Source organism: Callithrix jacchus, chromosome 3, assembly GCF_049354715.1.
Source record: "Callithrix jacchus isolate 240 chromosome 3, calJac240_pri, whole genome shotgun sequence".
Taxonomy (NCBI): Eukaryota; Metazoa; Chordata; class Mammalia; order Primates; family Cebidae; genus Callithrix; species Callithrix jacchus.
In genome coordinates, this window is record NC_133504.1 from 79,875,068 (window position 1) to 79,901,318 (window position 26,251).

A 26,251-nucleotide genomic window follows, 5' to 3' on the forward strand; every position below is an offset into this window, starting at 1 on the left:
CTCCTTTATTTCAACCTTGTTGAATCTGATGATTATGTGCCTTGGGGTTGCTCTTCTTGCAGAATATCTTTGTGGTGTTCTCTGTATTTCCTGCAATTGAGTGTTGGCCTGTCTTGCTAGGTGGGGGAAGTTTTCCTGGATGATGTCCTGAAGAGTATTTTCCAGCTTGGATTCATTCTCTTCGTCCCCTTCTGGTACACCTATCAAACGTAGGTTAGGTCTTTTCACATAGTCCCACATTTCTTGGAGACTTTGTTCATTCCTTTTTGCGCTTTTTTCTCTAATCTTGGTTTCTCGTTTAAGTTCATTGAGTTGGTCTTTGACTTCAGGTATTCTTTCTTCTGCTTGGTCAATTCGGCTATTGAAACTTGTCCATGCTTTGCGAAGTTCTCGTATTGTGTTTTCAGCTCCTTTAATTCATTCATATTCCTCTCTAAGTTATCCATTCTTGTTATCATTTCCTCATATCTTTTTTTAAGTTCCTTAGTTTCTTTGCATTGATTTAATACATGTTCTTTTAGCTCACAAAAGTTTCTCATTATCCACCTTCTGAAGTCTGATTCCATCATTTCGTCACAGTCATTCTCCGTCCAGCTTTGTTCTCTCGCTGGTGAGGAGTTTTGGTCCTTTCTAGGAGGTGAGGTGTTCTGGTTTCGGGTGTTTTCCTCCTTTTTCGCTGGTTTCTTCCCATCTTTGTGGGTTTATCCACTTGTCGTCTGTGTAGTTGCTGACTTTTCGATTGGGTCTCTGAGTGGACACCCAGATTGTTGATGATGAAGTATTTCTGTTACTTGGTTTTCCTTCTACCAGCCTAGCCCCTTCGCTGTACGACTGCTGAGGTCCACTCCAGGCCCTGCTTCTCAGGGGTGCACCTCTAGCAGCTGTGGCACAGTGAGGGATGCTACTAGTTTCTTTTCTGCTATCTTTGTCCCAGAATGATGCCTGCCAAATGTCAGTCTTTTGGATAAAGAGGGGTCAGGGAGCTGCTTGAGGAGACAGTCTGTACTTTTTAGGAGCTCAATTGCTGAGCTGTGAGCTCTGTTGTTCATTCAGGGCTGTTAGGCTGCTATGTTTGATTCTGCTGCAACAGAGCTCATTTAAAAAACCCTTTTTTTCTCAAATTCTCTGTGTTGGGGGTTTTGGGCTTTATTTTTCGATGTCCGTTGAGGTGTCCTGCCCAGCTAGAAGGCAGACTAGCCACTGTTTGCCTGCCGAGGCTCCGCCCTGCTGTTGTGTGATTTGCCCTGTTTCTGCAGGCTCTACTGTGGTCTCCACCACGCCCTGTGGTGGAGTCTTTTCGTTGTAGTATGTTGCCTCAGCAACAGCAGTCTGCATCAGCAGTGGGCGTGTATCTCAGTAGGGATGGGTTGCCTCGGCAATGGGAGGCTGCGTCAGCAGTGGGCGTGTATCTCAGTTGGGGCAGGTTGCCTCGGTAGTGGTGGACGCCCCTCCCCCAATGAGCGTCTCGGACCGTCTGCTCGGGATAGTTTGAAATTGTGGTTTTGTTCGTCCCACTGGGTACCCCAAACGCTCTGTCCCTGCAATCCCCTGGGCTGGGCTACTGTCCAAGTCTCGTTCAGTCTCAAGTCCAGCCCTCTCAAGTCTCAGGTTTCCGGTTCAACAGGGCACCTGGACAAGTGCACCCTGTGGAGATTGCTGGGTAGGGCCGGCCGCCGCCGCCCCGGCTGCCGGCTTCACCAGGCAGACCTAGTGCCTGGCCTCCCGTGTCTTTTTTATACTTGGGAGTTTCCCCGTTCTGTGGGCAACAAAGATCAGTCTGGAAATGCAGCTCTGACTCACCTCTTTGCGGATTCAACGAGAGCTCCAATCCTGGGTTGTTCTCACAGCGCCATCTTGATTCCTCCCCTTATTTTATTATATTTTATTTGTTTTTCTTTATTAGCTTGAGGATTGCATCATTTTCGCCCTTTTGAGTTTTGTTTTTAACTATAAGTTTCAACATTCATTACTTAAGGACAACATAAGCAATTTCCAAACAGTTTAGCTCTATTTACCCTGGCAAGGCTTATATGTCATTGTTGTTTTATATATTATATATTAATATGTGTGCAATATATAAAAACATTATGTGTTAGTATTTACATATTATCTTAACATATTTAATTATATGTAATATATGAAAATACATACTTTACATGACACAATATTCTTTTACATAATGTTTACTTAGATTACACATATATTTAACGTCTCTTTTGGTGTTTGTTTATTTGATGAATTTCTTCTCATGAACAAGACAGTACTGGTGCAGTTTACCAGTATAAAGCTATGGGTTTTTTTTTTGTTTGACAATATCACAGAATATAAAATTTTTAGACAAGGGAATATTGTACTTTAGCACTTTGAAGATACCATTTGTTTTCTGACTTCCACTATTTTTTTTCTGTTGAGAAATTAGCTGTTTATCTGATTTTTCCCTTTGAAAGCAAATCTATTATCCCTCGATACCTCAACAACGTTTATGTTTTCTCTAACTTTTGGAATTTTTATGTGCAGAATTTCAAAGTGATTTTACTTGTATTTACTTACTAGCATTTTATAGTTTCTGTTATTGTAACTTGATAACACTTATTAGTTTCATAAAATTGTTAGCTCTGAAAATATTGCAATGCCTTCTTTTCCATTCTTCTAAAAATTCAATAAAATCAATTAGACTTTATCTCTTTATTTTTTATATCTCATCTATATTTTCAATCATTTTGTCAAAACATACTTAATTTTGCATACACTCTTCTGACCTATATTACTATTTTTAAATTAATACATTCTATTCTTTGTTTCTGTATTGAATTTATAATTTTTGTTTTTATATTTCTAGTTGAGGAATTTTCATTGGATTTTTTACCGTAATTCCTGTTAGATTCTATCTTATCTCATTTCACATACAAAGTAGAGTAATTTTAATGTATGTGTCTAATATTCCATTACCTAATTCCCTGTGGGTTCTATTTTTAATCAATTGTAGCACCTGAGGGTACATTTCAAGCAGGCACTACCAATCAGGAGCCCCAGGTGAGGCCAGTAGACAAAAGGGTGCTCAGGTCAGACCAGCCTTGTCTGATGGACAAGACCACCCTGCAGAGTTGACGTCCAACAGTTCCCCTAGGGCTAATGTCTCCTATGGGAGCAAGTCCAGCCTAGGAAGATGAGTATCCCTGGATGTACTCTGCTACAAAGCCTCCCACACCAAACCCTCTGGGCTTCACACTCACTGGGGTGCTGCCCCTACCACTTCTCTAAGCAAGGCTCTCTGCCAAACAAAGTGTCCACTGATCTCAAAGGGTCTCCTCCTGCTGGAATTCCAGAGGTCTGTGGCAAGAGCAACTTGCTTCTTGTCAGTTCAAGTCACCCATTTCCCTTGAGTCACCAGGCACTAGGAACAAGTCCTGGTGCATGATAGCCCTGAATAGGGTTCCCATTTTCCTCCCGCTTCAGCCTAGCTTGTGTGTCTTCCCATCATCCACTCTCAGTGCCTTCCCTCTGAAAGACATCTTAGAAGTGTACCAGTTACTTTGATGCCTCCATGACAGCTATTCCAAGATGATCTAGCTTGTTATTTTGCTCTGAAATCTGGACCACTTATTTTAATTCTCACAAACATTATTTGAGATTATTATTACTAGTTTCATTTTATTGATGAAAAAACTGAGTCTTATAGATGTTAAGTTGTTGGAGGTAACATAGCTAAAAAGATGTTTCAGATCATTTGTCTCTGGATAAATGAGACATCTTAGTCTCATAGGAAATATATTCAATTCTATCTCATGTATTTAGATTAATTTTTCAAACCATTATAATAGTAAACTCAATTTTAAATTAATTGATTAATAAATGAAAAATCTAACATGATGAATGCATGAATTATAGGACTTGATGTTTGACTTCTGAATGGGACTGTTTACTCGCTGTATGGAATAAGCCTCAGGAACTTTTCTGGTTGCAAAATATAATCCTGATACTTGATACTTTCTGGATTTTTATTAAAGTAAAATAAGAATGATATAACAGGCAAACTCTTAAGTTAGACATCACTTACACATATCATAAGAGGACAATAATTTATTAATGTTCCCAAATGTTTCTTTGCAATAAGAATAGTATAAAACAGGCATTTTTACTTTCAGAATTCAAACGTATACAGCTCACTCATTATTCACATTGGTTGAAAGTCTTTTAAGCGCAATTTTACTAGAATAATGGGACAACTGCATGGCTCTACAGTAAAAAAATATGAAGAACTACATTCAAAAGCATATTACAAAGTACAGTTAAGCAAACATGAGTGTTTCAAATATACGTTTTTTTTTATCAGATCTGGGTAAACCTTTCATTTTTGTTGCTGTCAATCTTTTGACATGAAAGGCTTGTCATATTTGTTTAAGAAAGTAAAAGTGCTTACAAATGAATGCTTTTGTGACAGAGTAGACTGTTAAATTGTCTTTTGACTCATGCTGCTGCTGTTTGACCATTAATCACATAAATAGGGAAAAATGACATTGGGAGATTCATGTTTCTAGCTGTCACAAACACTGGCTAGTCACCAATGTCAGTTATATATTCAGCAAAAAATATGAAAGTGACACAGAATTGTTTTGTCTCTAGGAAAGGGATTACTTTTGTTGCTCACTAGAAAATACACTTTTAGGTTTTATTTTTTTGTGGACAAATCTGGCAGTTTATCTTTTATTTATGGTGTCCCTATTCCTCATCACCAGCCCTACATTCTTGAAAATATATCCATAGAAGAACCTATAGACAATTGCCAATGATATCTTAGGGTGCTATATCTCACTCATCTGTCATTCTTTCTGATACTCACTTTTAGTACCCATGCAATGCAAAAATATTCTTAATTAAGACAAAATAAATGAGAAATCATCAGATGAATTCATAAACCTAGGCATATATTTTTAAAAGCTTCAAAGTACTGTACCTGGAAAACACACACACACACACACACACACACACACACACACAAGACCGCAAACTAACTTAGATTCTTTTGATGTTCCAGATTAAGTAACATTATAGCAAAATCTTAAATTTAATAAAGATAGACCTCCAGAAGAATTTGTACCTTCTTGTTCTTTTTTCAAATTGCTATAATATCTTATTAATCAAGCAATGTAATTATTTCATTCACTCAAGGGAAGTGGTCCATTTACATTTATATTAAAAAACCTCAAAAGTTTTGCAGAAAGTTTATTAACCTAGCCACTGCCGTTGCATTTTCTTTATTCTACTAGATTCTGTCTTATAAATTAATTGTCTTGTATAGAATCTGGGCACATATTCAGGCCCTTCATTTTCTCTTTTCTATTCTGGTTTCCATTTCTTCATTTAGGCATTTAAAATTTTTAAAAAAGTATAGAGATTATGTGATTATTCATCCACACACTTTGTTTGTATAGCAGGTGTACACAATATCTAAAGTGATCCTCACCCAGGCTTCTCTTCCATAGAACTTGAAATTATTGTTTACATAAATAAAGTAAAATAAATGTCATTTTGCTGTAGCGTTATTTGCTACTTTGACTTATGTGCTCACTTACAGAAATCACTAAAGCTTTAACATCACGAATAATAATTATCATTTTTCTTACTTTGTTGTAGGCAGTAAGTATAATGAAGCCATATATGAGGAATAGCATCTAGCTCTTGAATCACTTTCTCTTTATTTTTTATATTCTTCTCCATGCTTCATTTACATAAAATGACTAAATCACAATTCCTTCTCAACTCTTTCTTCCCTGAGTTCTATTTATTTTTTTCAAAAATATTATATATCAAGTCCCAATGCATATTTTACTTCAATATAAGGCAATCTGTTATGAGAACATGTGGAAAAGCTGAAAATGTGTGCTCTGAAGTAATAATAGAATACATATAGTCATATGTATTAATAAATCTCTTGTAGTGTTGATAAATCTTAGTGTATCTACAAAAACACAGTTCATTTACATTTTGCCTCTTTGCACTGCTTCTGCCTACATTCTTTTATAAGAAAATCACTCAATTGCCAAAGTAGTGAATGTAATGATTTAAAAAAAAATCTTTGATTTAAATATTTAATGTCATCTTGAGTTAATTTTTGCATATGGTGAATGATGGGTATTCAGTTTCATTCATCTACATAAGTTTATACAGTTTCCTTGCACCATTTATTGAATAGGGTGTGCATTTCTTCTCATTTAGTTTTGATGACTTTGTTGAAGGTCAGTTGGTTATAGGTGTGTGGCTTAATTCTGGTTTCCCTATTCTGTTCCATAGATCTGTGTCTATTTCTGCACCAGTACCCATAATTACTACAGCCTTGTAGGATGGTTTGAAGTCAAGTATTACGAAGCCTCGAGCTTTGTTTTTAATTCTTTTAGCTTGGGCTTGCTTTGGCTAGTCAGGCTCTTTTTTCATTTCATATGCATCTTAGAATTGATTATTTTTTTTTCAAACTCTGTCAAAAATGATGGTAACTTGATAAGAATTTTGCTTAATCTGTTAATTGCTTTGGGTTGTGTGGTCATTTTAATGATATTGGTTCTTCTAATCCATGAGCATAGGATGTTTTTCCACTTGTTCATGTGATCTATTATTTCTTCATCGGTCTTTGATAATTCTCCTAGTAGAGATTTTTCATTTCCTTGGGAAAGCCATAAATATTCTAGAAGAAAAACATAGCAACAAGTCTTCTGGACATTGGCCTAGAAAATAATTTATGACCTAAGGCCTCAAAAGCAATTGCAACAAAATTGACAAATGGAACTTAATAAAACAAAAGAACTGCATAGCAAAAGAGCAATCAATGGAGTAAACAGACAACCTACAGAATGGGAGAAAATATTTGCAAACTATGCATCCAACAAAGGATTACTATCCAGAATCTATAAGAAACTTAACAAAAGAACGAGAAAATAAAATGAAAAACTGCATAAATAGTGGGCAAAAGACATGAACAGGCATTTCTCAAGAGAACACATAGAAGTGACCAACAAACATGAAAAAATGCTCAACATCGGTAATCATCAGAGAAATACAAACTAAGACCACAATGATATATTAGAAGTATATTCAAGAAGAAAAAATAAAACCACGAAGATATACTTTCTCACACCAGTCAGATGGCTATTATTAATAAGCCAAGAATCAGCATATGTTAGCAAAGAAATGGAGAAAAGGGAATGTTTACACACTGTTGGTGGCAATGTAAATTATTACAGTCTCCATTAAAAACAGTATGGGAATTTATCAAAGACACCCGTACTCATATGTTTATTGCAGCACTATTCATAGTAGCAAAGACACAGAATAAACCTGTGCCCCTAAATGGCAGATTGGATAAAAACAACATGATACATAGACCATGTAATACTACATAGTCATAAAAAAGAATGAAAATATGCCCTTTACAGCAACATAGATGCCATTGGAGACTGTTATCCTAGGTAACCCAAAGCAGAAATAGAAAATCGAACCCCACATGTTCTCACTTATAAGTGAGAAGTAAAGACTAGATACACATCAAAATAAAATTATAAATAATAGACACTGGGGACTCCAAAAAGTAGGTGAGAAGAAGCAGAGCAAGTATTGAAAACTTCCTATTGAGTTCTATGTTCACTCTTTGAACATAGAACTATTTGATGGGTTCACCAAATTCCCACACAGAGCATCACGCAATACACCCATTTCACAAACCTGTGCATGTGAACCCTTAATCTAAAGTTAAAAAAAAAAAATCACCACTACAATCGCTCTCCTAAAACTTAACAAACTTCCTGAACTCATTCTGAAAAAAAAAGTTTAAACATCTTTGAAAATTCTAAAACAATTATAAAGTATCTTAATTAAAGTTAATTAGATCTCAAAGCTTCATATTCAGACCATTATTATTTTCTAGAGCAATTAAAAATACTATATCACTTTTACTCAAGAAATTTAGTAATTAAATTATATAATTTGAATTTTATTTTCTTTCAAATATATTTAAAACCAATGAGATAAACATGATAATATAATTAATCTAAATTTAATTATAGTTGTCTTTTAATGTAACTTTCTAATATTATCAAGAAATATTATTCTGTTATTACTTTTTATTTAACTGTCAGAATCATAAGTACTCTCATCTTTGAAAAGAAAAGGAAAAATTATATATTTCAATATTCTTAACTTTCTATTTTCTTGCTTACACCCAAAAAATAGTAAATTAAGGATAAATCTATTTTAATGAAAAATGATTGTTTCTCCACTGACCTGGAATGAAATGAAACAGTTAAATAAATAATACATATTGTTTTTGTAAAACACAGTATTTGAAAATCCAGGTGTTCACTGTTGGTTGTTTATTCATTGTATATATTCTAAATATTTAATGGTACTGTAGGATGGTATAGCACTAATGGACCTACATTGGGTGTACTTTTTTATTATTTGTCTTTACCTGAATAAAAAGCAATATAATTTGTATATAAAAATGAATTTATGTGTTTTATTTTGTCATTTTCTAGTCTATAAACTTTTCCCACAGCATGTGTACCAGAAACACAGGCATATTAGTGTCCTTAGAATTCTACCTTCTGTACTATTGGTAGTCAACTTCTTAATTTATTTCTGCTCGAATCTTTAGGACTTCCTTCTATTTGCTTTGCTTTGATTTTTTTTTTATTTTCCAGAATATTAAGTTGTAATCTTTGATGGGTAATTGTGAATCTTTTACTTTTTTGATATAATGCTTTTCTAGCATAGCTATATCTGTATCCCACAAATATTGCTTTGTTGAATTCATATAATTTCACTAAAAAATGTTTCATTATGGATTTTCTTGTCACCATAAATCTTCATAGTGTTTTTTTTAAATTGTATTAGAGATACTTTAAATTATTAATTTCCAATGTAATTCTAAGCTTGTCCAATAATATATGTGTATGCTTTAATTCCTTTACATTGATTCACACTTGTTTTATGACCAATAATAAAAATTTTTTTGGAGAATGTTCCATGTCCACTTGAAAGCAATGAAACAATCTGTGTTAGACTTCTCTTTGTGGGAAAGGTGGTGGTGAATTTTATTGATTTAGCAGTTGTTAGAGTATTCAGGTTATCTGTTTCATACTGTGTCAGTTTGAGCAAGTTATTTTTCAAAAACTTTATTTCATGTAAGTTATTAAGGTTTTTTTATTATTCTCTTAACGTCTTTTTAAAATCTGTAAGATCTCTGGTGATAACATCTCCCACTGTCCAATCCTGATATTTTTAATTTGTATTCTCTTCTCTCTTTTTCTTTTGATCAGGCCAGTTAAGGGTTGATTAATTACATCTATTCAAATAAGTAAACTTTAGCTTTCCCAATATTTTAATACAATTAATATTTAATTCAATTTTATGCTATAATTATATGAGAGAACAAATTACATTAGACAAGGGAATATTCAGTTGAAGAATTGAATGATCTATACCCATTCTTCTTTGAAAGGCTTTCCAGGTATTAAGAGGGACTTGGTGCTGGGTGCGGTGGATCATGCTTGCAATCTCAGCACTTTGGGCGGCCGAGGCAGGCAGATCACTTGAGGTCAGGAGTTCGACTCCAGCCTAGCCTACATAGCAAAACCATTTCTCTATCAAAAATACAAGAATTAGCCAGGTGTGGTGGTGTATGCCTGTAGTCCCAGCTACCTGGGAGGCTGAGGAAGGAGAATTCCTTGAACCTGGGAGGCAGAGGTGTTAGTGAACAGAGATTGCACCACTGCACTCTAGTCTGGGTAACAGAGTAAGACTTTGTCTTAGAAAAAAGGACAGGGGAGGGGATTTTAGTGTTTTTATATTAATTTTTGGTCACTGCAGCCATATCAAAATCGGGAGCACGCCAAGCCCAGTAATGTCTCTTTACTGCCTTAGCTCACCTAAGCTCTTATGATTGCAAAGCAGAGACTCTGATTCTCTTCCCTTACTTTCTTCCAAACAAATGGGGAATCTCTGTGTTAAACTGCTCAGATCTGGAAGAGGAGTGACACAACATGGCTGTGGCCACCACCACTGAGACAGTTTTGGATCAGAGATGATGCCAGCATGGTACTACTTCTCACCCAAGGCCCATGGAAACCACTGCTTGGCTACTGCCTAAGTTTGTTCAAGGCCCTGCTTCTCTACAGTCAGCAGGTGACAATGCCAGCGAGGCTTGTCCATTTCCTTTCAGGGAAGTGAATTCCCCCTGGCTCTGTGTTGGTCCAGAGATGCCTTTAGGGAGTCAGGGCCTAGAGTCCAGAACCTTATTGATCTACCTTTTGCTCCCTTCTGCTACAGCTGAGCTAGCATCCAAGACACAAGAGAAAGTCTTTCTCACTCATTCCTCTCTTTCCATAAGTAGCAAACTCCCTCCCATGGCCACTACTGCCCTAAGTTTACTGAAAGTACTGCTGGACTCATGCTCTCTTCAGCAGCATATATGCTAAAATTGGAACGAAAGTACTGCTGGACTAACACTGATGTTCGCTCAAGGCCCAGGGACTCTTTATTCAGCTTGTGGTGAATGCTCCCAGGTCTGCGACTCTCCCTTCAGGAAAGTGAGCTCATTTTTGGCTCATAGCAGGTCCAGAAATGCCAACCAAGTGCCAAGATCCAGAATTGGGGATCTCAAGTGCCCACTTGGTGCTCTTTTGCGGCGAAGTTTCTCCTTTACTCTTCCCTCTCCTTTACTTTTCCCTCTCCTTTTCTCAATCAGGAGTCCCTTCCCATAATCACCACAGCTGGGAATGTGCCGGGTCACACTCAAAGTCAGCACATGCTTGAGTCCCAACAAAGGCCCCTGATTAGTACTGCCTGGTTACCAAAGCTGGCTATTCGGGGGCCAAGAGCTCTGTAGTTAGAAGATGATGAATCCTGTCTGGATTTCTGAGCCAGGGTGTGGTTAGAAATGTCATCCCAAATCTAGAACCTTCAACAGAGGTCTCAGGACTCTTCCTATTGCCCTAGCCTACCAGGCCTGAGCTGGTATCTAAATTTTAAAACAAAGTCCTCTTTCCTCTTTCCTCTTTTCTCTTCAAACAGAAGGAAGGAGTCTCTCCCACAGCTTTGAGCTGCATTGTCTGGTTTTGGGAGAGTGGTGACACAAGGACTCCCCTGGCCACACTGGCTGATGTTTCATTAGGTCACAGAACCCCTCAAGCACATTGGCGTTGAGCCTAGCACAGCACGAGAACTTCCCAGGAGTTGCAGCCCCTGCGTCTTAGATTGCCTTTCAAGTTGATTTAGAACTTCATAACTCGTGCTGGTGGGACTTGAGGGCACTCAGGATCTGACTGCTAGGATGAGTGATTCTCTTGTGGCTGGGGCTGGTCTAAAAGTGCTTCCTCTGTAGGTGTTGAGTAAGTTCTGCTCAGTGTTACTTTCTGCTATGACACATGCTGATTTCCAATGCAAAGTTCTACATTCACTGTGCTGTCTTTCTTCCTAAGTGCATAGATTCTCCCAGCACCAAGTGGCTACTGCTATGAGACAGGGAACAGGTGGAGTCAGCAATTCAAGACTGTCTTTTCTATTCTTGTCACTGCTTCTTTCAGTGATTTGAAGTTAGAATATGTGCTGTGTTTAGTCACTTATTTTTGATTCTTATGAAGGTGTTTTTTATATATGGATAGTTGTTCAATTTGATGTTCTTGTGGGGACACATTCCTATTCAGCCACTTTGAGCTGTTAATCTTTTCTCAAATATTTTAAATTGAAAATATAAATAGGTATGGATGAATCAAGCTTTTCCAGAAATATTTGGCCATGAACTTCAACTATTTCACTTATTGTCAGTTAAGTTTCTATTTTGTTAATATTTTGATATAAGTATTAAACAAGATAATGCTTTTAAAGTGCTACAAAACTGTTTAACACACAAAAGTTGGTAGTAAATTTTACTTTTCTCTTCCTCCTCAACTTTTTTCCTCTTTGATTCATCAATCAGTGCTCACAGCAATGTAAACTCCCTTTTCAGTAAACATTTGTTTATTAATTAATAGTGGTAGTTTTCAATCTGTTTAACAGCTCTACTGTTATAGTTGAAACATTGTAGCAGGATTGGTGGGGAACAAACCTCTCCAACACCAAACTGAGAAAGGAAGTGTCTTTTTATTTGACCAGGAGCTGTGGGAGGCTAATGCTTTGACCACTGAGCTCTCGAAGAAGCAGCTTCTTTCCTTTTTTAAGGGTTTACAACTCTAAAGCGGTGCAGAGGTGAAACTGTGTTATTATCCATTGGTTGGACATTTGACCTCACAATCTTTGGCTTTATTGATTTTCTAGTTCACATGCAGCTCGAACGGAAACAGGAAGGGGAGAGGGTTTACAGAAATAAGACAAAGGCAGTAAATCATTAGTTGATAGATTTATTTTCAGAAGGGGGCCTGGGTCATGCAAATGTGGAAGATATGATCCAGTGCCAGGCTCCGGCTGGTAGTATTTCAAGGCTTACAGATAGCAGAGGCTCTGGGAACAGAAAAGGGAGTTATTTTCCCAGTCCTTGGGCCTCTTTACAGTCTGGTCAGTGGTGCCAACAAGTTGCCTGACCAGGTATTTAAGCTCTTCGGCATTTTATTTCTCTTTACCCTCCTTCTCATTCGGAGGTGAGGAGGGAGATGGGGAGGGGGTCTCCCCTGTCAATATAATAAATCTGTACGTATTTCAAGGGTACAATTTGATATGCTTTGACATGTGGATATACTCATGATTCTATCAGCAGAATTAAAATAGTGAACATATCTAGTTCTCCAACAAGACCTTTTTAAATTCCTCTCTCCCTCCCAAAAATCTCCTTCCCATGTAACCACTGGTGTGTTTTCATTCATTACATAGATTACATTGCATTTTCTAGAGTTCTATATAAATTATTTGGTGCAGTATGTACTTTTGTTGCCTGGTTTCTTTCATCTAGTATAATGATTTTGAGATTTATCACAATTGTAGTATGAAACAATAGTTTATTCCTTTTTTAATGCTGAATAGTGCTTTCAATTTTTTTTTTCTTGAAGAAATAGCCTTTTTCTCAGACCATATCTATAACACTTATAATAATGTTCTAAAGCTGGGTGCGGTGGCTCACACCTATAATTCCAGCACTTTGGGAGGCTGAGGTGGTCAGGTCACCTGAGGAATGAAATTCCAGACCAGCCTGACCAACATGTAGAAACTCAAAGTACAAAATTAGCCAGCATGGTGGCACAGGCTTGTAATCCCAGCTATTTGGTAGGCTGAGGCAGGAGAATTGCTTGAACCTGGGAGGCAGAGGTTGCGATGAGCTGAGATCATGCCATTGCACTCCAGCCTGGACAACAAGAGTGAAACTATGTGTCAAAAAAATATAAAAACATAATGTTCTAAAACCCATGTTTTCCTCAGTGTGGTATATTTTGTTAAAAAGAGACATTTCTATGATTTTGCCAAATTAGTGCACTCTTTAAAGTAAGCTAATCATAGAATTGCATTTGATAGCAACTTAGAACATTGAATTTTTTTGTTCATGTGCACCAACTATGGCATATTTAAACAAATGCACAGTTAAAAATGAAGATTACAAATGTGGTTCTACTGAGATATCAAACAATAAAACATTGAAAAGTCTATTGTAATGAAGTAAAATAATAAACGGCTAAAGTAAAATAAGAAAGATAGTTTTATTTATTGAGAAATGTAACTTGGCATTGCTGGTGTTCAAGCAATACAGTTGAGACATCCTTCAATTTTCCATAAGATATCCAAGGTATGTTTAATAAGTAAAGTCTATTTACCAGAAAGATCAATGTTTTCCCAAATTTTTCAAATGAAGTTTCAGATATCAATATACTTGTCCCATGTAAAGTAGGAAAAAAAAATAAGTGAGATTATTTGAATTGATAATCATATGGGGGAACCAAAGCCATTTTTAAAATGTTTCCACTAGGAAATGGTTTTTTGGCTGTTAAGCTGCACAATGTGCCACCATCTGGCTTTTAATAATATTATTCCTCTCCAATGACTCCATGAACAAATCACACTTCAGATAGTTCAAATTAATTATAAAATTCAAATAGTCACAAATAACACTTCTGCTTTTCCATATGATAGGCACAAAATAGAATGATGCAAAATAGGGCTGTGTCAATTAACAATAACAAAATTGTTAAAAAATAGCATTAATCAATGGCTCAAGCCTGTAAACCCAGCACTTTGGGAGGCCGAGGCGGGTGGATCACGAGGTCAAGAGATCGAGACCATCCTGGTCAACATGGTGAAACCCCATCTCTACTAAAAATACAAAAAATTAGCTGGGCATGGTGGCACATGCCTGTAATCCCAGCTACTCCGGAGGCTGAGGCAGGAGAATTGCCTGAACCCAGGAGGGGGAGGTTGCGGTGAGCCGAGATCGCGCCATTGCTCTCCAGCCTGGGTAACGAGCGAAACTCCGTCTCAAAAAAAAAAAAAAAAAAAAAAAAAAAAAAGCATTAACTATTGTTAAGGTAGAAGATGTAAAAAAGAAATGAAGGTAAGATTATTAGATAAGAGCAGCTTGCAAATGAAGTATTCAGATTTTGAGAGTTTTATGTATTTATCAAAAATAAAACTGAGCTATAAAATAAGAATTAAAATATACTAACACATTTGTGAATATATACCACAAATACTTTATAATCTTTGAAATTAGAATTGGTATGTGATGAGTAAATCATTTACCAGTTTGTAAAATGTGTATTTTACTGGTTTGTTAACCTATATTCATTTATTGATGCAAAAATAAATTCTCATTATTAATAAATACCAAATTTGATGTTGATTTTACATTTCTAACATCATGGAGTACAGGTTACTGGTGATTTAGGAAATAAACATTTAGTCATATAAAAAGACATCTGATTATAAAAAGTTAACACTGATGAAGCAGGAAAACAGAGATAATTCTACACTAGGCTTTGAAAGCCTGTTTGAGGAGTTTAATTTTAGCTAAGCGTTGAAAGACAAGAGTAAAGGGTGAAAAGAAGGTGGAAAGTAGGAGGATGATATTTCCAGGATAGAAAACAGCTTACATGAATAAAATATAATTGTTCTTTTTGAGACAATGTTTTCAGTCTATTTTCTTGTTTAGTTTACACAATCTTGTTTCACTTGTATGTTACATCTGTATAACTTTACTAAATATTAAATATGTACTTATAGGTCCTTCATTAGAATCCTAGTTAACTTGCTTAGAATATTTAAGCATGCTGGAAAATTGACTTATTTTGGAGTTGAAAATATCAAAGACCACTTTTTGTCCTAAGTCAGAATAATTGGTGAAAGGAGGCTTGAGAATGGAAAAATTCAATTCTTTATATAAGGGCGAGTAAATCAAATTACTGAAAGAAGATGCTGTAGTGTTCAATCTTATGCATCTGAATATCACTTGGAATTTTCAGTAAAGGTCTATTTAAAATCCAGGATTAGATTCATGTCTAAATACTTTAAACCAGAACTAAATCCAACAGCTACCATCAAAATATATTTTACTTTTTCTCCTAGCTTGTTCTCTTAATAACAACACCTCTCATACAGTTTCAAAGCATCGAGATCTTCAATAGCTTCCCCTCCTCTGCCAATTATAAATTTAAAAGTTGGAGAGATTTACATTTTATGTTACTGCAAATTTTCCATTAGTTTGTATTAACAAGGTCTGTAATGTTGTCAAAATCCTGTTTCTTGCCTCCTTGCCTCTAGCAGTAACTTGCTCACTAGTATCCCACCTCTGACTTGAGCTCCTTTTATTAAGCCACTCACATTAGGGTAAAGTAAGCTTGCTAAATCATAGTCAGTATTGTTAGATGCCAGATTGATTAAATACTACTTCCTGAAAACACCCCATGCTGTTCTGTTGCATTGTCTGACTTTACTTTCTGTTATCATCACTCATCTCTTAGGGCTCAATATTATGTATGTTTAATTCTTCCTCATCTTGACCTTTATTATTTTCTTAATAGAGTACATTTTTTCACTTTTAAATACCAAAGGTTTGGTATATTAATTACCAAAAGTTCCTAATTCTTATGAAATTTAGGTCGTTTCACTTGAATTATGCTTATTAGCATTCACACTGTTTTCAACTAAGTTGCAAGTTGTTCCAGAGAATGAACCAGAATATTACTTTGTACAATGTATAAATCAATCATTTTTTGCCAAGTTCAATTTCAGAAATAAAGTAACATTCCAGGGTTTCATTAATATGAACTATTTAGTGTAATATCAACTTGAAGTAGTATGTTTTGATGAATAAAGATTTGCTTAAATGACATTTAACAGGAATGGGCTTGCTAATTAATTCTTCCTTAATTTATTCAAGCTTTTTGTAAAGATCTCCCATTATGTGCAATGTATTATTTTAAAAACAGATGGCCCTGGATCCTGTAATGAGTAGGAAAACAAAGCTACTATACTGAAGAAACTGATAAAATTGCAGTGGATTTTCTCACACTGTTAGTTGTTTAATGTTTCTTCCAATGTCCCTCGATCAACTCAGACTGGGTTTATGTCAAGGACTACATTTATTTATAATTCTGTAATATATATGTGGCTACAATGTTATCTGAAAGTTTTAGTATTAATAGAATTTAAAAACATGGATCTTTCATGCTCTTTGTTTTATATTCAGCCTTTTCATTACTTTCTGATGCTATTAATTTGTGCATATATGTATTGTGTATTTATTCAGTGAAGTCAGAAGATTCTGCAACAATTCACTAATATTTTGTATTAATTTCTATTCTTCTAACTACCATATACACTTATAATTTCTCTAATAAACGACATCTTAGAATATTTGCAAATTACAAATAAGTATCAGATCTCTAAAACTATCCCAATAAAATCATTAATTTTATAATTCATAGTAAGCTTCTGGTAAAACTTGATTTTTAACAGGACAAATCTTACATGATATTTTGATGTTAATTATTTTAGTCAGTTAAACTTGCAGTATTAAAGTCAATAATTTAATAATCTCAGATTAAATTATTCATGCGCACATGACAAGTTTTCCAAAGCACAACAGTGGAGTTGCTACAGAGCTCAGACCTGAACCAGATGTCATATACTCCTGAAGATGTTAAATTTTCTTCTTAGGAAGAGTGGAGAGACCTCACTGACAACCTAAAGCATTTAGCTGAAGCTTCAGGGGAGGTATATTTTCAGAGGAAGAAATACACCCTGGATAACGGCCAACGCCTTTTACTAAGCACATAAAAGAAACATCTAGCCCCATGTCAATAAATGTCATCTCTATTCTGAGGATTTCCAAAATCATAATTACACCTCTCCATGAAATTTCTACTCATGTATTCAACTTTATTTTTGACTCTATTTAAATAATTGATAGCCATGTAATACTGAACTGTTCTTCTGCACTACTCCCCCTTAAAAAATAAATCTGAAGCCCAAAAGCATACTCTTTCTATGCTGCTTTAATTGCTGGGACTTACATGTGCTCAGGTTCAGAATCTTCATATCATCTTTACTCCACCATTTCTTACATGTCAGTAGCAAATGCAACCATCAGCAAACACAACCATAATTCATAAACTTCACTGCTTGCATGCATTGATGACACCAATGTTTTCACCAGTTTCTTTTTTCATCAGTAGCCTCCTAATATGCTCCCTACTTTCATCCTTGTCCCCACACCAACCCACAGTCCCTTTTCAAATTCAGTGGGCTTTATTTCTTTATTAAACAAAACATGTTTCTGTCTCAGAATCTTTGTTGCTGCTTTGTTTTCAGCCTAGAATGCTCGGCCTCAGAACCTACATGAATTTCCTTTGACAACCTGTGAACAATACATCTCTAACCATCTTTATTCTCATTCTTTGCACTTATCATCTAATAAATAATCTTTATATTAGATTATTTTTGGCTTTCTCTCTATGAATACATGCATCATTAAAAGCAGTCCCAGCTACTGGGACTGAGGCAGGAGAATAGCTTGAACCCAGGAGCGGAGTTTGCAGTGAGCTGAGATTTGACATTGCACTCCGGCCTGAGTGACAGAGCAAGACTCCTTCTCAAAAAAGGAGTGTATGTTCTTCAGTGACCCAAGCATCTAAAGCACATCATGACAACTAGTAGAGGTTTACTACATAACAACTAAGTATAAATATAGACCTTATGGCTGAAGATTGGGGAGAGGACAAAAAAAGTAGGTGATGAGATGGAAGTTACAAGCAGAAAAACATGAGAAGCCAGGCTATGATTTGAAGCACTGAAGTGACATGACTGTTTTAGAATTCTACATGACTGACTGACTAGGAAAGTGGATTTTCTTGGGAGCAAAGATGGAGACAAAATAAGAGCTTATTTGAATTGCTTAGTTAAGAGATAATTCTGACTCAGATGTAGGCAGCATCTGTAGTTTCTGGCTTTTGCGACTAGGTTTTGCATGAACTGAAAACAAAAGCTATTGGACATCATACATCATACATACAGCTCCTATGGATCTGTATAAATGAACAGTAGTGATGATAGATGTATTTATATATTCATGCCAATTGATTTATAAGATAAATGTCAATTTATAAAAATGAAAAATATTTCCAATATTGAACTATATTATGCCATTTGTATAATAGAAAGCAGGAAAAGAAAAAATGAATTTACTTGGATATATATATCTCCAAAATTTTATTTCTTTTAAAAAAACTTAGTAAAATTGTTTGCTTTTAGGTGCAATAAAATATCTGTGTGAAGGAAGTGGGAAGGGAACTTTCCACAATATATCATGGAGCAACTTTTGAATTTTGAACCCTGAAAAGTATAGGCTACATAATGTATGGAAATACATATGAAAATAATATATGGAAATATATCCTAGTTTGTAGTGGGGGGAATGTAGGGCTAAGGGCCCCACAGGGTCATGGGGTGTCCCCTATGCTGTGCTGAAGTGCAGGATCTGAGAAAGAGAAAGGACGCAGAAATAAAAAGAAAGCATAGGTGGGCTCAGGGTGGCCACGCCACCTATAAGTGGAGACAGGCGAGGCCCCGCATGTTCAGAAGCATCTGTATTTATTGGGTCTAGGTTAGGGGGCAGGGTAGACAAGTCATCTTTAAGGATAGTGATAAAGTTGTGAGCAATAAAACAAGGGGTCCACCCGCATTAGGTCATCGAGGCATGGAGGTGGGCCGTGTGCAGTGAAGAGGGTGCAGTGTGCAATACCTCTGTCTATGGGCATGCTACTCCTAAGAATATCTACAGGAGGATGCTTAAGTCACACAGCAGTGACAGAGCTGTCAGGGTCTACCGCCACCTGTTGGCAGCTTCCAATGGGTTCTACAGGAGGATGCTTTGGAGCTAACACAGTAACAAGAGCTGATAAAGTTCACAATCACCAAGGTGTGATTATCTGGAGGGGTTTTGAGCCCTCGGGTGCTCGAGGGATTGCCGGTCTGAGGGCAGCCTTCCACAAGAACTGGAGCAAGGTCCTACAACTCCTTTATCAGGAGGAGTGGCTGTTGCCCCAAGCCTGCCATACAGCGGGTATCTTTACAATACTGAACGCTGCCTCCTGGGCCATGGATTCTTGTCCTGGTATAACTGTTTTTCTCTTAAATCCTCGGTGCCTATATGGCGGGGGGGCGGTTACCCACAGGGGAAAACTACACTTCTCTCTGCTCCTTGTTCATTTTTCAAGGTATGTGTACTTCCACATCCTTACCTTTACAGCACTTTCTACTGAACCTCTTGTCACAGTTATTGATGTCAAATTGTTATGCTTTTAGGTTAAGAACAGGGCGGGTGTGCTGGCTCACACCTGTAATCCCAGCACTTTTGGAGGCAGAGGCAGAGGCAGGCAGATCACGAGGTCAAGAGATCAAGACCATCCTGGTCAACATGGCAAAACCCCATCTCTACTAAAAATACAAAAATTATTTGGCCATGGTGGTACACACCTGTAGTCCCAGCTACTCAGTAGGCTGAGGCAGTAGAATCGCTCCAACCCAGAAGGTGGAGGTTGCTGTGAGTGATGATCGCTCCACTGCACTCCAGCCAGGCAACAGACCTAGACTCGGTTTCAAAAAAAAAAAAAAAAAAAAGAAAAAAGAAAAAAAGGAATAATCATAGTAAACAATCTGGTAACTTTATATAGAGAAATATAAATCCGTTTCTAAAAGAAAGTCAGGGCCAGATGAGGTGACTCACACCTGTAATCCCAGCACTTTGGGAGGCTGAGTCAGGTGGATCAGCTGAGGTCAGGAGTTCCAGATCAGCCTAGCCAACCCCATCTCTACTAAAAATACAAAAAGTTAGCCAGGCATGGTGGCATGGGCCTGTAGTTCCAGCTACTTGCTACTTGGGAGGGCTGACGCAGGAGAATGCCTTGACTCTGCGGGGCATAGTTTGCAGTGAGCTGAGATGGTGCCACTGGACTCCAGCCTGGGCAACAAGAGTGAAACTTTGTCAGGAAAGAAAGAAAAGAAAGAAAGAAAGAAAGAAAAAGAAAGAAAGAAAGAAAGAAAGAAAGAAAGAAAGAAAGAAAGAAAGAAAGAAAGAAAGAAGAAAGAAATGAAAGAAAGGAGGGAGTGAGGGAGGGAGGGAGGAAGAGAGAAGTAAAAAGTCAGCATCAATGGAATTTCAGGAATTATATAATTTTGTGATTATTATTAGTTTGCTACTGAACGGTGTTCGTGGCCAAGCAAGCACTGGAATTTGATTCTCCCATGAATAATGTATTACTTAGTACTAACTGGTAGACAGTAATCAGTTTGTTGTTATTAAGTAAGTGCATAAGCAAATTTTCAAACACTGAATATAGTTATGTAGAGGCATCACGCATTAAAGTTTAAGCCCTTGCTTTTGAGCTTGCAGACAATATCATTTACAGAACGGTGTTTCTCTTTTGCCACATGATAAAAATAAAATTAGTTAATTTTTTTTTCTTCCTACTGTGGTTGTGATAACATGTAAAATAAAATTTAAAAACAATGAAATCATGTTTATATTTGTGTCTTAAATATTGCTTATAATATTGTTAATAAAAATTAAAATGAAACACACTACATTTATCACCAAGATTTTCTTATGTACAATAAAGATAAATTTATTCTATAAAATATTTAAATATAAGAAAAAGCTCATATTTTGCTACTAGATTTTATTTGCAATTTTGGTAATTAAATATGGAAAGGTTTTAATAGGTTGAACAAAGTTAATATATTTAATATGTTAAAACATTTTTAAAAAACAAAATTCTACTGATAAGTTTTTTTTGGGAAAGGTTTTGTAGACAATCGGCCATTGAAAGGTCAAATATAAGTTGGCATTAATGTGTGCTGGGTAATTAAAACAACTTCATAAGCAGTTTGTACATAATTATATTGCATGAATATATTAAGTCTTTAAAAATATATTTCTAGTAGAATGTGGTTTTGATTGATTTAATTCTCACAGTATTGTGGGTGTATGAGTCTAGTTGGAAATATTCTTTGGCCTGCTCATATAGCAGCAGATGCACTATTTGCATAAGTAGGATGTTATATGTGGGCTTGTATTTTTTGCTGTCTCTAGATTTATGACACCAATTCATTTTTTTTTTTTTGCACAGATGGAAGAAAGACTGGCAATATGAAAAAAGGAGTTAATCGATTTCATTTTAAAAAATTGTTACAATTGCTCTGATTTAAATCTACATATATGTGAATCTGATTACTTCATTCATGGACATGTATGAAGCAGTAAATTTTTAGTCACATTATGATCTTGCATTATAATGTTAGCAATAGACCTAGAGGCTGATGCAAGCACATTAGTTATATTAACAAATACATTCATTTATTTTAATTAAAGAGTGAAAAGTCATTTATAACACTACACTGAAAAAATAAATGGATTATTCTTTTCAGCAAAAAAATACTATTTCTTACATAGAATATTAAATTGCTAAATAAATAGCCATTTTTTGCAGAAAAATATATAAATTATACTATACTATAAAATACACTTTTTTTTTTTTTTGAGTTGAAGTTTTGCTTTTGTTGCCCAGCCTGAAGTGCAATGGCGCTATCTTGGCTCACTTCAACCTCTGCTTCCTGGATTCAAACGATTCTTCTACCTCAGCCTCCTGAGTAGCTGAGATTACAGGCATGCACCACCACGCCGGGCTAATTTTTTGTACTTTTAGCAGAGACGAGGTTTCTCCATTTGGTCAGGTTGGTTTCGAACTCCCATCTCAGATGATCCACCTGTCTCGGCCTCCCAAAGTACTGGAATTAGAGGCATGAGCCACTGCACCTGGCAGAATATGCTATTATATTCTTTAGAAATCTTATGTTATTTAAAAATTTTCTTTGCTTAGCATAATATATTTAGAATCCTTAGTAATAGCATACCAGTTTCCCCGTGTTTTTTATTCCTGATTTTCATACAGGTTTTTTTCTGCTTGATATGAAACAGATACTAATTAAAATAATTAATTTGAAGTCAGTATAATGTAAAGCATCACACTTTATAATACTAATAAAATGTTTTTTCCTAAATGATATATTTTTGTTATAAAGATAAATCAGATATTCATTTGAAAAAGAAATTTATAGTTTTAAATAAACTGTAAATTCTTCTTATTTATCTCATTTAATTTTAGTTCATGATATTGGAGATGCAGCATGCACTGGATGGGCATTTGGGTTGGTTCCAGGTCTTTGCTACTGTGAACAGTGTGCCACAATGAGCATACCTGTGCATGTGTCTTTATAATAGTACAATTTATAATCCTTTGGATATATACCCAGTAATGGGATTGTCAAATGGTATTTCTAATTCTAGATTCTTGAGGAATCACCCTACTGTCTTCCACAATGGTTGAACTAATTTACATTTCTACCAACAGTGTAAAAGTGTTCCTATTTCTCCACATCTTCTCCGGCATCTGTTGTTTCCAGATTTTTTTAATGAATGCCATTCTAACTGGCATGAAATGGTATCTCAATATGGCTTTGAATTGCATTTCTCTAATGACAAGTGATGATGAGCATTTTTTCATGTTTGTTGGCCTTATATATGTCTTCTTTTGAAAAGTGTCTATTCATGTCTTTCACCCACTTTTGAATGGGGTTGTTTGTTTTTTTCCTGTAAATCTGTTTTAGTTCTTTGTCGATTCTGGATATTAGCCCCTTGTCAGATGGGTAGATTGCAAAAATTTTTTCCCATTCTGTTGGTTGCTGGTTCACTCTAATGATTGTTTGTTTTGTTGTATGGAAGCTTTGGAGTTTAATTAGTTCCCATTTGTCTATTTAGGCTTTTGTTGCCAATGCTTTTGGTGTTTTAGTCATGAAGTCCTTGCCTATGCCTATGCCCTGAATGGTTTTGCCTAGGTATTCATCTAGGGTGTTTATGGTGTTACATCTTATGTTTAAGTCCTTAATCCATTTAGAGTTAATTGTAGTGTAAGGTGTCAGGAAAGGGTCTAGTTTCTGTTTTCTGCACATGACATTCTGAGATCTTTGTGCGTGTCTTTATATGTGCCTTCCTTCTTTTTTTTTTTTTTTCTTTCCAGAGCATAATTTCAGGCATATAAGATACTCCAGTCTCATCTTGCTTATTTCCAACCCAGTGCTAGTTTCAGCCTTTTCTCCAAGGTGTACATATTCCTTTAATTGAATAATGGTATTAGAAACCAAGAACTGGCAACTCAGTGTGCTTATTGCTATTTGGGCAACATTCCTTCTAGACCTCAGCTGCAAGACCAAAAGCATATATGTGTATATATATATATATGTGTATGTTAACCTGTGTATATAAAAGCATCTATAAATATTTCTATATGTAACTAGTTATGTCTATATTAAATTAAACATAAATTTATAATGGTGTCTCTAATCCATTACAACATGGATTATTATTGTAGTCACTTCCCATTGATTATTTGTAACTTTCCATTCTAAATGTAAGAAACATTGCTTCCAACATCTTCCACCCATTTGCTCAATTGACCAATGGCAGTATATATGTATAATGCTTTCAAAACTGTTGACCTGTATCCCTATAGGGAATAGTTTTATCAACTAGCATACAGTGCTTATCTAAAGCTCCCATTGTCTTTAGTCTTATAGATTCTACTCACTTTCAAAGCTGCTAATATCAACATTTTATTCCTCATTCTACTAATTTCATATAGTTACATTATATTTAGATTATCTTGCCAAATTTTGAATTCCATTTTGGTTCCACTGACGACCTAATATTTTTAATTGCATACATTAACGTATTGCATTGTGTTGTAAAATTTTATGTGTTTTGAAAAATAGTTAATGCTTTTTATTTACCATTATATATCAAACACAATAATTAGATTATCCTAAAATTCCCTGTGTTTCAGTTATTTAACTACCTCCCTCCGCAACCCTTAAACTCTGGCAAATCTCGATCTATTTACCATCTCTGTAATTTTGTTTTTTCATGAATGTCATATTAGTATCATGTAGCATGTAGTTTTTCCTTAGACTGGTTTCTTTCATGTAGTAATATAAAAAATAATAAAATAATGTTTCCACAGCAATTATCAACGTGCATATGGTTAGCATTAGTAGTGATAACTTTCTGTCGGCAGAAGTGTGTAACATGTAAATATCTACTTTCTCTAAATACTTTCTGTGGAAGATAAAAGTAATACTTGAACCATATCATGTCTGAACATTGTTCTTGATAAAGGGTTACTGATGGCTGAAAATATCTAAATGAGAGCTTTAAAATGTGTTGCAATTTTCATCAGCACATTTTAAAGATCTATTTTGAGCTGTACACAAACCATTCAAACCATCTGGGGAGAAATTCCTTCAGGGAAAATAAAAAAAACTGTATCATGATTCTATCTGATACCATTAGCAGACATTGCAGACTTGTTAATCGCATCTGTCTTCAACATTTTCTGGCCATATGTTCATGCAGATGAAACATTAACACTCATTGATTGCACAATTCCATTAATCTCTATCATTCTTCTCACAAATAAAATAATCTCCAATTAGGTATTCTTTCAAACCAATGATTCCTCTATTGGTTAATTGTTTATCCCACTGACTATTCAATCCTGACTTTCCTATCTCCATCTGAATATTTATTGTCCTCTGATGCTCCATTCTATGTTGAACACAGAAAAAATTGTTCATTATTCTCACGCTCTTTCCAGAATCTATGCAAAATCTCCTTGGCATAGCAGACATTTTCCTCCTTCCCTAAAACGTCCATTTGTCGTAGTGTTATTTTTCTCCTAACTCCCCTTGGCGTTTGTTTAAATTCCCATGTCATCTGTATACAGCATCATAACCTTCACCCTCCTTTCTCCTAGCAATTGCTTAATGTCTCTGCATTTTATTGAGTTTTAAAATTCTGGTCTCAATGTCTTTCTATCTACTTCAATAGTCTCTGTTTATCTGTTTGTCTCTCTCTTCCAACATACGCACATACACAGAAAATACACAAAAACATAAAATAAAAAGCTATGATTTTCATATGGGTAAATAACACATTTAGAACTCAACATTATTTTCTCAAAAATAGATGTTTTTAAATAAAATATGTGTAAGTAACAGTCTATGCTTACAGAACAATACATGGATCATAGTAAATCCTTTTGCTATGGTCTTATGACTTTCTCTAAAGTGACCTTTTGGAACCACATTTTCTTTAGCGTGTAAGTTTAGTGACTCAAAATGGAAATCTCGAGAGGCAATTCAAGATTAGTCATTCATTTAGTTATTCATGAGTTCATTCATTTAAGAATTGTTTTATGAGTGATTACATTGTTCCAGGTTTCTGAGGATTAAAGTAAAAGAAGATACTGACTTTGTTTGAATAAATTTAATCCAGTGGAGAAATAGCCATCCTAATAAAGAATTAAAATATGATGCAATTTTTGATGTATTGAATATATGAATGTGGCATAATTAGTACTCAGGGAAGGATTTTTAAATTGAAACACAGAGAATAACTTGTAAAAAAAACCCTATCATATAACTGCATTTTCAGCCACCAAAGACCATATATGCCTCTGGAAATATTCCTGTGGAAATGACAAGGATGATGACAATAATCATAGATTACTTACAGCTGTAAAGACTACAAACCATGAGGAATTGTGACATGTAAGAAGGAGTTAGGAGGAGCTTTAAAATAATTTGAATTTAGGCTAAGTGACTTGGAAAAAAGAATGGTTGACACTTATTAGATAGTTATATCTGCGAGATACTGTTAAGTGTTTTAGAATGTAAG